We start from the raw sequence: 17,143 nt of genomic DNA on the forward strand, positions 1-17,143 counted from the left end.
TTTGCCTGTTAGGGGTTTTTAACATTGTCCCTCTAGCCCCCATCGCACTTAACCACTATGCTCCAAACTCAATGCTTGACGATCCGGCATGACATCATTCCCATTTACTGCCAGTTACTCCCTCCATTTTTTGTCCTTCATGACACTTGGCACATCTACGCACTGCCCAATGACTCAGTGGTTCGTGCCCTGGGACGACAATTTTTCATCATTTATGGATTAAATCTTTGTTTGTCAGTCTCTGTCTGTCGGCCTACACCATCGGTGCTGCTTTGAATCCCTTTGGTGTGATGTCACGCTAACATCACATCCTCCACGTGGCATCCTCCAAGAGTGCCACGTTCCATGTCACCCCCTCTTCCCACATCACATGTCACATGCCTTGGGTCCCATTGGGGTCTCGACCCTTGGTAAAACTCCTTTGCGTCGTTATAACAAAACTTGGCATTTGCACGCCTTGGACTCCATCTGATGGTTGTAAGGGCTTAATCACTACGATGACCCCGACCATGGGACATGCCATGGCCTTTTATTCCCAGTTAAAACATTAAGCATGCAATGGTAAACTCCTGGGGTCTCGGGACAATATTCCTCCTGTCACTTGACGGCCCAGTCTAATAATACATACATATGTGTATATGTAAAAGAAAAACACTATCCTTTATGAGAAGAAAAATATTATCCTTGCTGACATTTAACACAAACTCGACCTTGCCTGCCAATGAAAATGCATGCATTTATAATGCAAAGATAACACTCCTGAGCTTATAATTTAAGATCTAAGGCCTAATAGGAATTTCTTTTAGCATAACAATAGTTATTACAGAGATCTAGCAATTTCCCATTACTCAAGCAACATAGACAATATGCTAACTCAGGAAATAACAATAAATTAGATAACCATGGCACATAGGTTATTTAACTAGAATCTACGCCTAGAACAACACAAGAATTTAAACCATTCTAGAGTTACCATGTAAGTAGAATAACATTTCTCATTCACACAATAAGCATCATTCCTCAACATTTATAAAGCCATTATTGATCAACATAATAACAAATACGAAGCATTCATAACATAAGAACATAAGTAGACATTTATCTTGGATAATATGAACCTGGAAACTGAGTTTGGGACTTCAATTATCCACCCAACCTTGTATGAGTTGTAGCCAATCTTTCTTGTAGTTGTCACCCTCGAGCCAGATTCCATAGCTTGAGGATGAGTGCTTAACAATGTAATCTCAATGTTATCAACTAAAACAGGTTCCCCAAGGCTACATCACCTCCACCTACCAGCTATAATTTAGGTAATCAAATGCAAAATGATGCATTTCCCTCAAATGTTCTTAACAATCATGTCACAAGGTCTTAATTCAATCAACTTCAATGCAAGGGTCCTTTGTAAGTACAGAGAATCACATCTCTAATCCAAGGGAATCGTTCCATTATAACATGGGAAGGTTCCTCAACTAGAAAACCTATTATCGGGTCAGTATTTTCATCAGTCCACAAGCTTCCTAGTGGTATTCTTCATCCTTAAGCAAACCACTACTAAATCACAGTAATTTTAACTCCATCAAATTCATCACAGGGGTCCTTTATGATACAGATAATCACATCTATGATCTGAGGGAGTAGTTCCATTATAACATGGGAAGGTTCCTTAGCTAGACAAATTACTGACATGATAGTATATTCACCAGTCCACAAGCTTCCCAATAGTTTCTTCAGTCCCAAGACGAGCCACTAGACTTACTCGCATGAGAGTCTATGAAATTATGAGAAGGCTCTTTAGTTGGACAAACTATTGATAGGATAATAGATTCATCATTCCACAAACTTCCTAGTGGTTTCTTAAGGCAAGCCACACTGGTGGATTCTTTATCCCTTAAGAAAACCACTACACAATCACAGGAAGAGGAGAGCTCAATATGGGAAGGTTCCACAGCTTGATAAGCTACCATGGAAGCACAAAGATCACCTTTCTTAGTAGTTCCTTAGTGGGTGCAAGTACCAATGTTCCTAGTCCAGGGCCACCCCTGGTGTTTCCTTAGCCCCATAAGTGCTCGATGTCTCTGACTCTTGGCTAGTAGTTTCATCAATCCACAAGCTCCCCAAAGGATTCTTCAGTCCTAAGGAAAATCACTCTCAACAACGTCATTAGTCCTTGGCAAGCCACTACTCTATATTCTCAGACAACAAAACTTCTTGGCCTTCTTCAGATGGTCTGTTACTAAGCGACTCCCTTTGCCCCAATTTTCTTTCTTCATTTTTCTTCCTCTTCGTGAAGAATTATCCCTTCTTTCCCCTTACTTACTATTTTCCCTCATGAATGGAAGGATAATGCATGAAAAATCCCTTGCAACATTCCCTCTTCCTGTTATCATTCTCATTTATCCATAAATATCTTTTTGTAACCTCTTGCGTGCTCTTATTTATCTATCATTCTGACCTCCAACACACTGGCCCAGTTTGCTAGTGCCATGTCATGGTTTGTCTCCTCGTCCTATCAACTTCCATTACGACAGTTGTAACGAATGACTACCCCTCTTGTCACATTTTTTTGCTCAGGGTGGGTTTGTTGGACAACACAACTAATCTGAACTTAAACAAGAACACAACAAAATACAGATATAACCATAAATACAAAGTTGCAACAGAAATAACACTTCATTTCATTAATATCAAAGAACTAAAATATGCTTACATACAGAATGGAAATAAACTAGGTCAGGCGATGGTAGCTTATCTCTAAGAAGAGATGTGGTGGCTACATTCCTCTTAATTGTACTACAATGAGTCTCAAAGGCCTATTTATTATTAAGAAACAATGTAAAACCCTAAACATCCAAAAACCTAATCCTAGGAGATGAAGCACCAAAATTGTGGGCCCCATTTGGGTAAATTGGTACATCAACTTCCCGAGGTCGTAACTTTGGAATATGATCTACGTTTAATGCGCACAATACCTCGTTAGAAATATCTATCTAAGGACTACAACTTTTGACTACAAACATTAATTAAAGACTCATGTTTTCTCATTTTCCAAAAAAAACATCGTTTAGGGCTTCAAAATAGCTCCAGAAGTTCAGGACCCGAAAAACAACCAAAAATAATAAATTGTGCTACAATTAAGGAAACTGAAAAACTGAAATAAACAATGGTGGGGGTCCAATTGGAATAGGCGGGTGGCCATAAATATCTAGCTGGATCAGTCCTCCCCCCTTAGGAAGCAATGGTCCCCATTACGTTGAGTGCCTCCATGAGATCGGAAAACTTTTGCTAAACTGGGTCCCTGATGAGCCACTTTCCTTGGTGCAGGTGTTGGCCAGCTTTGACAACCCGATACAGTTGGATCTTCTGTTAGCAAGTGTTCTTGATCTGTGTGTCCATGATCCAATCAATTGTGGCTTGTTCCATGCAGTATGGGTTTAACTCTGTTGGTGTGAATTGTTTTGCAATGTCTGATGTGTCCAGTAATGGTGGAAAGTATGGTTGAAGGTGGTCCACATTGAACATTGGGGTCATGCAAAGGAATGGTGGAATGTTGAGCTTGAAATAATTGTCCCCTACATTCTTAGTGATTGTGTAAGGCCCATATCGGAGTGAGCAAAGCTTGCGATGGGGCCCAATGAGGCACTCCTTCTGCAAATGTAACCAAACTTTGTCTCCCACCTGGAACTTGTGTGTCACCTAATGTTGATCATGACATTGCTTGTACTTGTCATTGGCTCTATCCAATATGTCATGGACCTGCTGGAAGATGTGTTCAATGTGTTCAATGAAGTTGTTAGCCTTGTCAGCTTCAGACTGGACATGAGCCGAATCTGCCTGAGTAGTTGTAAACGGTATGGCCACATCAATGGGACACAGTGGTTGGAATCCCAACCCCACCTGAAAGGGGTTGTGGCCAGTTGAGCTATGGAGATCTCTCTTGTAGTTGTGTTGGACATAAGGGAGGTTTTCATCCTATGTGTGTGGATTCTTCGATTTGTACATGTGCAGAATGCCCACAATCATCCTGTTGATGACCTCTATTTGGCCACAAGTTTGGGGGTGCAAAGTCGTGGACTTAGTGAGCTTTGTATCCAACATCGACAAGGAACTTAACCAAAATGCACTTAGGAACATGTTGTCCGGATCCGAGATAATGGACTATGGGATCCCAAAGTGTATCCACACTCATTCAAAGAAGAGCTTAGCAGTGGCCTCTGATGTGATACTCTTCTCGCAAGCTACCAGAATGGCCATCTTAGAGAATCTATCGATGACCATGAAAACACAGTCGTTTTCATGCTTAGTAGAAGGAAGGCATGACATGTAATCCATGGAGATGGATTCCCAAGGTCGAGTAGGAATAGGCATAGGAGTATATAGGACTTGCTTCTTGATGACTAGTTTGGCAATGGCGCAGGCAGTGTGGGATCTGATGTACTTCCCAACATCCTGTCGAAGGTTCGGCAAATAAAAATACTTTTGCAACATTGCCACTATTTTCTCTACTCCAAAATGTCCAGTGACCCGACTGTAGTGCGCCTCCCAAATGATCTTGGCACGCTTGCTTGAAGGAAAACAGATGTGTACCAGGTGGCATAACATTGCATCCTGGAGGTGAAAATTTGGAACTTGCTTGCCTTCCAGGAGCATCTAGTATGTGTTGTCAAATTCTGGATCGCTCTTGTAAAGATGTGGCCACCTCGAAGTCTCGTTCCCATAAGGTTCGAGCACAGTGATCAGCGCCATGAGCAATGGTCGACTGAGGCAATTTGCAACATTATTGGTGATGCCCTTCTTGTACTTAATGTTCAAATGGAACTGATGTAGGTATGTGGACCATTTCTAAGGGTGATCATTCTACAACTTTCCTTGTGTCTGTATGAAATGCAAGGGTCGGTGGTCTGTGTGGATGATCGTTTCCTTCCCTATTATGTAATGCTTCCATTGTCAGCATGTCTGCACAATGGAATACATCTCTTTGTCATAGGTGGGATATTTTCATAATGTGTGTGAAAGTGTATCACTGTGATATGCCACTAGATGCCCTTGCTGAGTAAGAACTGTACCAATAGCATAATTGAAGGCATCTGTCTCAATCTCAAATGGTTGTTGCAAGTCTGGTAATGTGAGCATTGGTGTAGAGCAGAGGCGATGCTTCAACTAGACAAATGTCTTCTATTAGTATTCAGACCAAAAGAATTTTGTTTTCGCTCCACCCTCGGTGACTTCACTTAAAGGCCAAGTGATATGAGAGAACCCCAACATGAACCTGCGATAGAAATTGGCAAGACCCAGAAATATGCAGAGCTCTGTTAGAGTGGTTGGGGTTGGAAAATCCCGAATGACTTATGTCTTGGTTGGATCTACATGCACACCTCGGTCATCGATGATGTACCCTAGATATTGAACCTGGGCCATACCAAAAGTGCATTTCTCCAAATTGGCACACAAGTTGTGTTGTCGCAAGGTTTGGAGGACCTCTCGAATATGGTGGAGGTACTCTTCCCAACTCCGACTAAAGATCAGGATGTCATACAAATACACCACCATGAATGAGTTGGTGAAGGGTCGGAAGATGTTACTCATCAGCCTCGTGAAGGTTGCGGGGGCATTCGTCAACCCGAAATGCATGACCAACCATTCGAAAATGCCCTCCTTGGATTTGAAGGCAGTCTTCCACACATAAGAGGGTTCGATTGATACCTGGTGATAACCAGACTTCAAGTCAATATTGTTTAAATATTCCCCCCCTTGAGCTAGTCTAGAAGGTCATCAATCTGTGGGATTGGATACCTATTCCAAACAGTGATCTTGTTCAATGCCCGATAGTCAATACATAGTCTCCAGGTCCCATCCTTCTTCTGTACCAACACGATCGGGCTCCCACAGGTTCATGAACTTGGCCTAATGTGCCCTTTCTGCAACAACTCCTAAATTTGTCTCTTGATTTTGTCGTTCTCTAGAACAAAGCATCGATAGATTGGTCCATTGGGTAGTGGCATGCCCAAGATCAGATTGATGGAGTGCTTGACCCGACAGTGTAGAGGTACCTCTGTGGGTGAGGTGAAAATTTGCTTGTACTCCTCCACATCCTTGTCCATTTGTTGTTGTCGTGCGGAGGAGCCTTGTCTAGAGGTAGTGGCCACAATCTTCTTCTTGCCCCTAGGGTGAATCGTATGGAAAACAAATTTCCTGGTCTGGGAAATGATCTTACTGCATTTCTTCGTAGTGATCAAAGAGATGGACATAGGCAGTGCTACCTCTGGTATCTTGTACAACTTATTTCCCAAAGTAACAATAATAGTGTGAGGCCTAGACTCATACACATCATGTTGCTTCCACACGTATGGTTGTCCGAATAATACATCACAAACTTCAAGAGGAGCAACATCACACAGTACCTCATCTGTGAAGGGCTTGATGCTGTAGGGAAGGTGACACTGTTGGCTAATGCAAATATCTCGTGCTTGGTGAAGCCACCCAATGGTGTACGACTGCGGGTGTGTTGTGGTAGGTAGGCCCAGGCGCTTCACGACCTCTGCTGAAATTAGGTTGTTTTGGCTCCCGATGTCGACAATGAACTGCAGCGGAGAACCTGTCACCCACATCTGTGAGTGGAAGAGGCACTTCCCCCTCCTCTAGATCTTTGGGCTCATTCTTCTGGATTTTGGTGGTGGCAACGGTGGCACTGGACTCTGCATCAATAATTTGCTTCCCTTTGTCATACCCCTTGTCGGGTTCGGACTCAGAGTCAAAACATGCATCTAATTCAAAAGCCTTCATCTCAACCACCAGTGACTACTTGGACCGACATTCACTTGTGTTGCGAGTGGGGCTCTTATGGAACTCACACCATTTTCCTGTGCCCTTATTTGTCTTTGTGTTATTGTTATTTGCTTGCGACTTCAGTGGGTTGACCTGGGTTGCTTCGCCTTGGCTTTATCCTTTTATCTGTGGTTTGGGGGCGCCTTTCCCTTGCTTCAGATTCGCAAATCCAAAGTATCACTTCTTCTGTTTAAATTTATGCTTGATTTTGACAACGTATCTATAGGTCATGCCAAGCGAGGAGATTTCCATGAACTCCATCTCGTCCTAGATGTACTTGTATAGACGGTCGCAGTACTTGAGTAAAAATTGTCGCTCAAAATCCTTGATACCCAACTTCATGCGCAGGGTACGAAAAATATTTGTGAACGCTGGCACGTCTTGGTCCCTTCCTTGTCGCAACGTGGTACACTTTATGTATTTATCCTTGTAGCTCTCGACAGGGTAATACTGCTCCTTGATGGCATCTCGGAAATAATTCCAAGTGGGTGTAGCTGAAAATAGTGAGGGTGCACTCTCGTCCCTCTTCTCACAGTAGGTTTCCCACCAGTCCTTGACATGGGGGGTGACTTTGAGGAGTGCAAAAGTAATATTTTCCCAGTTGGAAAAATCATGAACTGAAAAAAATATCATTCTAGCATATTTAACCATTTATCTATGACATCCACATCTATCTGACCTTCAAATATAGGGATATAAAAGTTAACTTGTACCTTAAATGGTGTGGCGCTTCCAGAGTGGTTGCTAGAAGGAGATGCGTCGGCTGTGGTTAACCGCCAAAGGATCTGGGAAAAATTGTCCATCATTGCATTCCTCTATCGCTCGAGGGCTTCTTCGAGCAATATTTTGAAATGATCTCTTGCCCCCTCGTCTTTCTTTTCTTCCACCATGGAAGGTTTTCGGAGTTTGCGAGGCTGGTCTTGCAAAGGTTCAATCAGTTTGAGCCCTAACTCCTTATACCCTGACCTCATTGGAGACATGCAAATAAAAATAAAGAAAGAGTAGACCGCTCTGATACCAAAGATTCGAACTTAAACAAGAACACAACAAAATACAGATATAACCATAAATACAGAGTTGCAGCAGAAATAACAATTCATTTAATTAATATCAATGCACTGAAATATGCTTACATACATAATGGAAATAAACTAGTCGAGGTGATGGTAACTTATCTTTGAGAAGAGATGTGGCGGCTACATGCCTTTGAATTGTGTTACAATGAGGCTCAAAGGCCTATTTATTATTGAGAAATAATGGAAAACCCTAAACATCCAAAAACCTAACTTTAGGAGATGAAGCGCCAAAATTGTGGGCCCCGTTTGGGTAAATTGGTACATCAACTCCCTAGGGTCGTAACTTTAGCATATGATCTCTGTTTGATGTGCACAATGCCTCGTTAGAAATATATATCCGAGGACTACAACTTTTGACTACAAACGTTTAAAAAAACCTCATGTTTGGTCGTTTTCCAAAAAAAGGTCGTTTAGGGCCTCAAAACGGCTCTAGAAGTTCAAGATCTGAAAAACTGCCAAAAATAGTAAACTATGCTACAATTAAGGAAACTGAAAAACTGAAAGAAACAATGGTGGGGGTCCAAGTGGAATAGGCGGGTGGCCACCAATATCCACCTGGATCAACAACCCATTCCAAAAATTTAATCTTTCTCCTCTTTGCTTATAAGTTTCCGAAGGAAGCATGGCTCTCGTCCTTTGTCCATCAATTGAATTTAAAACACAATCAAACTATTAAAGGTTGATCAATCAGCCTCCATGACTGGCATTAATAAAAATCATGCATTTTCAAGAAATCTCCCTTCCCACAAGCTCTGAAATTTGTGTCCCAATCTCTTTGCCATTTTAATTTTAATAAAAATAGTTACAATGTTTATAATAGGGGAATTTAACCAAGGGTTGCCATAGTGGACAAAGGAAATGGTCACATAGTAGAGAATAAATGCTCAAAACCAATCATAATGGTAGAGAACCAAGGCCGAAATGGCAGATCTAACATGCAGAGAAAAGGGCATCATACTAGTGAGGGCGCCCAAGTTGAGGCCACAAAACTAGTGGCTTTCACATAATTGTGCAGGCTAGGAAGCCACCAAGTTTGATACCATTGTTGGAACTCATGAAAATAGAAGATAGATTTAGGTAAAGCATGAGATACGAAGAGTATTCACAAAATATACATAACTAGACATATTTACGATCCTTGATTTCATATTCCAAGAGGTCTCTAGACTTTTATGATTATTGGCATTCACTTGAGGCGTTTCGCCTTCCTCACAAGTAAATGTGTCAAATTCACATAACCCTAAAAATATTATGTTTCCGACCCAAAACAAGAAACCACAACTAAAAAAACCACTTATGGCATTTTTAAAAATTATTTTACTTTATTCTATATATTTTTAGAAATATACTTTAATCTTTATTTTATTTATTTTTTACAATATAGTAAAATATTTTTTTATTTTATTATTAAAATTAAATTAAATATCATATTAACAAAAATAACATAATTTCCTTTTCACTAAATTAATCGGCAAAGTGAAATATGCAACTTTCCCAAATTCAAAACTCAAAAAAAATAATGTTTTTTCCCAAATTCAAAACTCAAAAAAATTAATGTTTTTTCCGTCTGAACCCCTATACGTAAATAGAATAATTTCGTGACCTTCCATAATCATTATTAACTTGCTTTTGGAAATTTCAACACAAAAAAACAAAAAACAAAAAGGTTGTTGCTGCCGCGAGAACCCGAAAAACAATGCCCAAATCATGTCAACATCATTATGATGTATCCCTCGTCCCCTAAACTCCAAATTTTGCATTCCGCATCTCTGTCACATATATTTATCAAAATTTCCATTCCGCCCCCACATCTGTGACGTGTGCATATTTTTCTCTGGGAAGGCGTACCCTTTAAGGCCTCTCATAAAGTGATTATTTTACTATGTATTTTAAAATTTTAATATTTACAAGCTAGGTAATAAAGAAGTGGCAAATTAATTTTTATAATTTAAAAGGATAATAGTATGATAAAATAAAGGGATGGTAAAATGGGAGGGATATTATTTAATTTTAATGAAATAATTGAAACCAAATTTGTATGGGCTTGGTACGGGAAATAAATAATTAGGCATAAATGTATGGTCTTTTATAAAGTTTATGTATTGTGAGAAACAAAGAAATTGAAGATATTGTTATTCTAGGAGACTCGCTAATCACAATTCATTATGTTATTAAGGTTGCCAATTTAAAGGATGATTCCCTTACACAGGTGCTTCAAAGAATTAGAGTATTGGTTGATTACATCCATTCTAAAGAATTCTATCATATTCTCATAATTAATAATGTAGATATTGACTCACAAGTAAATAAATCTTGCTCCATGGAAGAGACCAAACTCGAAATAAATGACTCAAATGGTTTGTGTCCCATCCCCTAAGGCTTCATGACTCTTGGTTCTTGGTATTCCCCTTGGTCTATTCCTTTATTGAAATTTTGTTTTGAATTTATCCTTAATTTCCCTTTCCCTCCTTTCTACCCTCATCCCCTCTCTCGCCCTAAACCCTCTCTTCCCCCTTACCACCCTCCATATTCCCCATCACGCTCTTTTCTATTTCCTCTCTAGGCTCCCCGTAGGGCATATAAGTCCCCTCAAAATTATTATATATTCGTTTATGCAACTACTTTTATGTGATGGCGTATATCCCTTCATTTGGCTTTGTGAAGGCTCAGATATATGGTTAATGGATCAAATTTGTAATTCTCTTAACATGGCAACTCATGCAATTCACCGCCATGCATATGACGTTCTCTCCTTCTCACATGCTCGTAATTACGATTTTTATCTGCCAAAATCTTGGAATCCACCTCTGCTCAAATCCATGATGAATTTCTTTGGTGGTTACACTGGTAAAATTAGTGATAAAATGATGATAATAGTGTGGAAGGACAGGGGAATTGACGATAAATTGGTCTCAAATCTGGCTCAGGCTTCATTCATTCATGAATTTTTTATGTGTATTCCCTTGCCATCTTTGTGACTCGAGAATCTGATAATAATTTCGTCTTTGAAATTAGTTGTGGCATCTAAACGTGCATCCTTCAGGAAACTCTATGAAGAGCTTTGTCATAAGTTCCAAACTCTCATCCTTGAGGTAGCGAAATTGTGGTATGGACACTTCAGCTCGTGGGTAATTTGGCGTAATGGGCTCTCTCGCTCCCAATGCACATCCTTTACAATTGGCTCTAGACTGTCATGGGCTCCTTGGTTTGAAGGTAATTCTGAGCTCCCCGTGTCTAGTTTGGAAACTTCCAGTAATTAGAGCTTGGATGGAAACCCCACAAATGTTGGCCCCTATCTAGTCGCTCTAGGCTCTCATTCTAGCCTCTTGGAGTCCCTTATGGCTTGGACACTAGTTGTCTATAGATATTTTCCTTTTGTTGTCATACAAGAGCCTCTAATACAAAGGAATTTGGTTAACTTTGGGTCTCAAGCCTATCAGTCGATTTTTTTTCTGTATTAGGAATTTGAAAGGTTTTCAATTCAATCAACTCGAGGCATCATACAGTTGGGGTATCACCAATAGAAGTTATATTCCTGCAATTTGGTTTTTTCCTTTAGTTCTGGTTAGTTGTCTTTCGTATACAATTAGATTTGTGTGGTCGAGCTTATTCTTGCATAAAGCCCGTTGCGGTCAATGCTTCTACCATCATAACAACATGAACTTTGACTCTAATTCTGAATCTTTTTCAGCTGCTAGCTCATGCTCCAAAATGCTTATATGCTCATGAAGCCCCACAAAGGGCCGACTATGACTTACAAGTGAAATTTTGTCGGATATAGCACACACAGGTCGAACATATTGATCAAATATTGACCCTCCAACATCAAATCTCAAGATTGGAAGATGAGGTAGACACTCTTAGGGTAATTATTTTGGACCTCAAGCTCAGCAGAGACTCATCCATAGGTCAGGACCAACTTCTGGACCCTGTAGGCAAGCGGGACATAGACCTCAACAAGCCAATGGCTAAATATGATTGATCTACATGCAATGTGTCTTTGGGTTTTTTTGGTTTTTTGTAAGCTTTCAATAGGAAGTCTATCTATGTAATGGGTTTATAGTTAAGGTGCCAATGGGTCATTATTAAAGTTGTAATAGGTATATGAAAATGTACCGAAATAGAGTGATGTATTCCCCCGTGTATTTGTTTTGACCAAATGCAGATTTAATCTAAATATTACTCATTTTTGCTTTAAAAAAAAGTATGATGAAATAGATATATTGAAGAAATTTTGAAGGAAAAAACAACCTTCAAAATAAAAATATTGCTATAAACATTAAATTAAAAAGAAATAATATAATTTAAAAAGAAAAGATAAAATATTTTTGGAGGGAAATAAAGAAGAGTATTATTTTTCATCACATTTTCACCTTATCTTCTCTTAGGTTTACTCAAATTTAATGTGCGGGAACTTGCTAGATGTAAAATTAGATCCAATGAATACTCATTTTGCATCATTTTGATAGACTTAGGATGCATAATTTTGATAGGCTCACGATGAGATAAATTGATATACATGAAAAACCATGGACATAAACACATTTTGTTTTGCATGTATTTATAATCTATCTCATCATAGGTTCATCAAAAGTTTTCAAAATGGATACTTGTTGAAAGTGAAATTTAAAGAAAGATTAGACTTGAAATTTGAGAACACTTATAAGAAACAAATCTATAATACGATGTAAAAAAAGTATTTTTCTTAATGCAAAATTATCTCTTCAATATAATTTTGCAAATTGAAATAAAAATACATTTTAAATAGCAATTTGTTCCCTCTGCGATCGGGGTGCAAGCAAGCCAATTTCGGTCATTTCACTGCATGATGGATGCTCTCCAGATCCCAAGGAGATCCCTCGCCACCCTCCACATGCTCGTATCACATGGAGCGGTGGCAGAACATATGAATGTAATCAATGCAATTAATAAATGTGGAAATAGCTCTTTAACACGGCATGCTCTTAGCCTTTTAGTTGATCAATTTGGTAAGTCCTATGTCTGTGACTTGGTTTGGCATAAGCTTGGAGTTGAGCAACCCGAAAATTTGTGACAGGATTCTGTGGAGGTATCTCGCAGGGCTCTAGTTCATTTACAATGGGTTCAAGTCGTTTGTCTCGGGTATGTTCTCAGTCTTATCACATATTTCTCTGTCATGGCTCGTTATTCTTGTCTGTGGGTTTCATGGAAGAAGGGATATGCATTGCATAAACTGATCTGGAAGGTGTATTCTCTTGAAATGGCTATTGTTGTCTCCAAATTGTTGAAGGTTATCTCATTTTCTATATTCTTGTGTTTGTGTTCTATTGAGTTTTGTTGGCTCACATGGGTATTCTGTTGATCAGGCCTATGGGTCGCTCCTGGTCTCTCTAGCTCTGTCATTGGCACCCCAATTTTGGTTTTCCTTGGGAATTTTGTGGCTACGACCTTGAATTACCAAGGTCTTCGCATGGAAATGGTTTGGTTTTTAACACACCCTCAACTGTTTTGATTATTGTTGGACTTATGTTTATGAACGTCGGGACTTCTTCTTTTTAAGGTTTCGGGGTCGCAAATGGAGACACCATTGGGTTTTGCATGGGTCGTGGTTCTCACAATTGATTATCTTGACAAGTCCACTTAGGTGTGACCCATGGAAGCACTCTGCTCCTAAGTTTCAGCTTGCTCCAGGTCGGCATTCTGGTTTTCAATTTGTGGGTTTCAGTTTGCTTTGTTTGTTTCACAATTCCAACATTATGGCCCGCGCTGCTTCCCGAAGGGCTGGACCACTCGTGGTTCTCGTGGTCTCGGAAAGCAGGCCAAAACGACCACACTGTCCAACACTCCTAGCACCTCCACTAGTAAATCTCGTGGGCGCAAGCCCACCTCCAGGATCATTGATGAAGCAGCTACGACTTATCATGCGGGCTCAACCCCGGTTCATTAGCTCATAGCTAAATGGGAAGCAGAGTTAAATGAGAAATCTAAACACCTGGACCCTGACTTGGATGAATGACAGACCCTGGTGCCTGGCCTGGGGCATTCTCAGGGTCGTACTTCTCGGTATAAGCATATTGTTTACTTGTATTGATTGTTAAAGAGCCTCCTGGTCAAAGCCTTGGAACACATTCCTTCAGGCTCGACCACGACTGCTCAGGCTTTCCCATAATATAGTCAAGGTTTCCAGCAAATCAAATTTCAGTTATAGAAGTAAAACAGTTGCCTCAACCACATTGAAAGACATATCCCATGCATTCCGCAATATGAAATTCTCGGGTCAAGTGCAAAGGATTCGACTTTGGTTGACTCAGCTGATGAAAAGTAGTTTGGTGTATCACCTTTGTTCTACTTATTAGTGTATGCAACAATTTTTATCTTTTCGGTACTTCCAGTATGTTTATAGATATCTAGATGCTAGGTTGTTTAAGGACAATCAAACATTTTTAGCATGGATGGATAGACTTATTCTATTTTGTTTTTAGATGGCTTATCATGCCGTTAGGTGGCCAACAGACCTGGTTTCCCTCAGGGCATGTTGAGGCCACCTAACCATTCAACACATGGATGTAACCTGCTTGTTTTTTGAATGGTAATGAAAAGAAAGGTCCTACCAAGCTTACAAAAAAAAAAAAACAAAATTTTTTCCCATGAAAAATACTCAACAAGGAGCATTGCAACAAAGTTAATCATGTGGGAATTGAACCTTGGTGAAAAGAATAACAAGCATTCCTCTCAACCAAAAAAGTTAGACACAATCAACTCTAGAAACAACGATTAATGAAAAATATTATTGCGTTGAGTGACACCCTACTACTCAAAATGAGGGAGATGTTGTCACATAATGTTACATTTAAAAATAATACCAGTATAGATCCATATTAACCACTGATCTACCAAGAGGGATCAAATCTCATTATAGAATGCAAAACTTGAAATAAGATTTACACGTCAAAAGATTTAAGCCCCTTATATATATATATCTATATACAATTTTTGTCTATATACATAGAGTTCATATTGAAATATTTATAAGTGTAAGTCTATTATATTTAGATCCCACTAATCATCTTCTGCTCTTTCCACCAACTTTGATCTTGGTGTGTGTGTATATATATATAGCTTTTTATCCATTTACATCATCATCTTCAAAACTAGCTTCTGTAAACTCAACTGCTTCTACATTCCAATATAACCAGAGCAGAGATTTCTTGCTTCTATGGGCCCTTTGGACTATTATTTTACATTGTTATTTTCCGTAAACCGTACAACATTGCCCCAACAGTAAAATGTAAATACACGAGAAACCATATTTAAACAGGATGGAAAGGACCAACTTCCTCGCTAGAGTTCCCTCTTCCTCTGCTTGTCCTTGCGCCTTTTGCACCTTCACTAGGGATTTCACATTGTTTCTTGGGTTCGTCACTTGGAATGCCAGCTAGGACTTCTTGAACCTCAGTGAAAAAACTACCACTAATCAACTATGTGTTGTTGGTCAACAAGTCAGACTCCATCTTGATTATTTTCCTATCCACCCGTGCTTCCAGACTTTTCAATTGAGTTTGTGTCAGTGTTGCATTGGTCTCCTTATCACCCTCCAGGAGCTCCACACATCGCGTTAAGAGGTCCAAACGACCCATGAGGAGTTTGAACATAAATTCCACTACTTTTTTCCAGCACTCCACTTCAAATTATGAGGCTCGATTTCCTGGCGACACCATCTCCAAACGCTCCAATATCAAATGATTACGTAAATTATGCCTTGAAGAATGAGAGAATGGTTTCCCAAAATCTCGGCGAGATCAACTCAAATAGCTGATCGAAGCCTAAATTCTCTCAAATGCCTTCCTCTACATCCATTAACTCTAGTTTATCGCTGAGCTTCATGTCAAATGCTTACTTGTCTTTCCTCATACACGAAATTAATTTCCCCTGCGATAGATTTGTTGTGACTCGAAGAGTGGGATGAATATTGTTGGATGCCATGAAAGCCAAGATCTGAACTGTTGTCAGTTGGAAGGTGAATGTCGATCACTTGTATATCAACTTGTCCTTGACACATTTGGGCGATGGGGCTAATTTCCTTGGAGTACCACGTATCTAGGAGAAATCTCCAAGTGGGTGCATGTTGAGCCTTACTCCCTAGATGTCCTATGCATGAAGAGTTATTGACCACTAACGAATTCCTCTGCCAGCTCCATCAATGTGGGCTCGAAACACTATGATTGAATTCATTTGGTCATGGAATTAGAACAATTCCTTTGTCGTCGCCATTTAATTCAAGGGATCCTTCTCTCAATTATGCTTCTTGATTCGCCATGTGATTGACTTCACCATTTAGTGTCCTCAATACACAATATATGGAGGTTTCTTCTAGTTTTCTCCACTGGAGAATTATTCTTTTCGCCACTAGAAGACACATTGGATCCAATGATGATTACAGTTTCGAGATCACTCTGACTACAAACATGGAATCTCTCATAATACATAATTTTCTAATGCCAAAGGTTATAGCAATGTCCAAACCTTTCCAGAAAACAAGAAATTCAACTTTGTTATTTGTGACTAATCCTCATCCTATGCAAATCTAAACTCAACTCTACTTGTTCCCCAAAGTAGTGTAACACCCCTCCCACTCCTCACTCCCATAAAATTTGTTTTTATATTATTGTTAATGATAACTTTAAAAACACTGTGTAAATTTTTTTTTTTATGCATATTTATAATTAATTAAATTTTTTTATTATTTTCAAATTTTAAAACATTATTTTAAATTTTTTTTTTTTGCCTCCTATCTCCAATCTATTCATTATTCCTTCGTTTTCTCAAATTTTTTTTCAACCAACCCACTATGTTGTCCTTTTTGTGACGTGTCCGATAGTGCTATATCTGTCTTATGGCTTCCCGTCATGCTCAAAAGTTCACTCATGTTTCCAAATATATGGCTGTAATTACTTGCGTTTTGAAAATTTAGTTGTATATTTTATTTAAAAAATATTATTTTAATTATCATTTAATTATTCATAATGGTTAAAAAACGATCACCATTGATTATTATAATATGTTATCACTTATATTTTTAATTTAAATTATTATAATATATTACCAATTTATTATTATTAGGCCGATAGGCTTTCCCTTTGGAACAGACTTTCGTCGTCCCTTTGTCTCCCGTGCTGACACGTGGACAGTTATGCCATCGATGGGTTTCTCCGGAGAGTTAGGCAACCAATTTAATTTATTCTGTTTGCATGGAAGTTTTTCAT

Source organism: Pinus tabuliformis, chromosome 7, assembly GCF_031772625.1.
Source record: "Pinus tabuliformis cultivar Carrire ecotype Pingquan chromosome 7, CPIR1, whole genome shotgun sequence".
NCBI classification, from domain to species: domain Eukaryota; kingdom Viridiplantae; phylum Streptophyta; class Pinopsida; order Pinales; family Pinaceae; genus Pinus; species Pinus tabuliformis.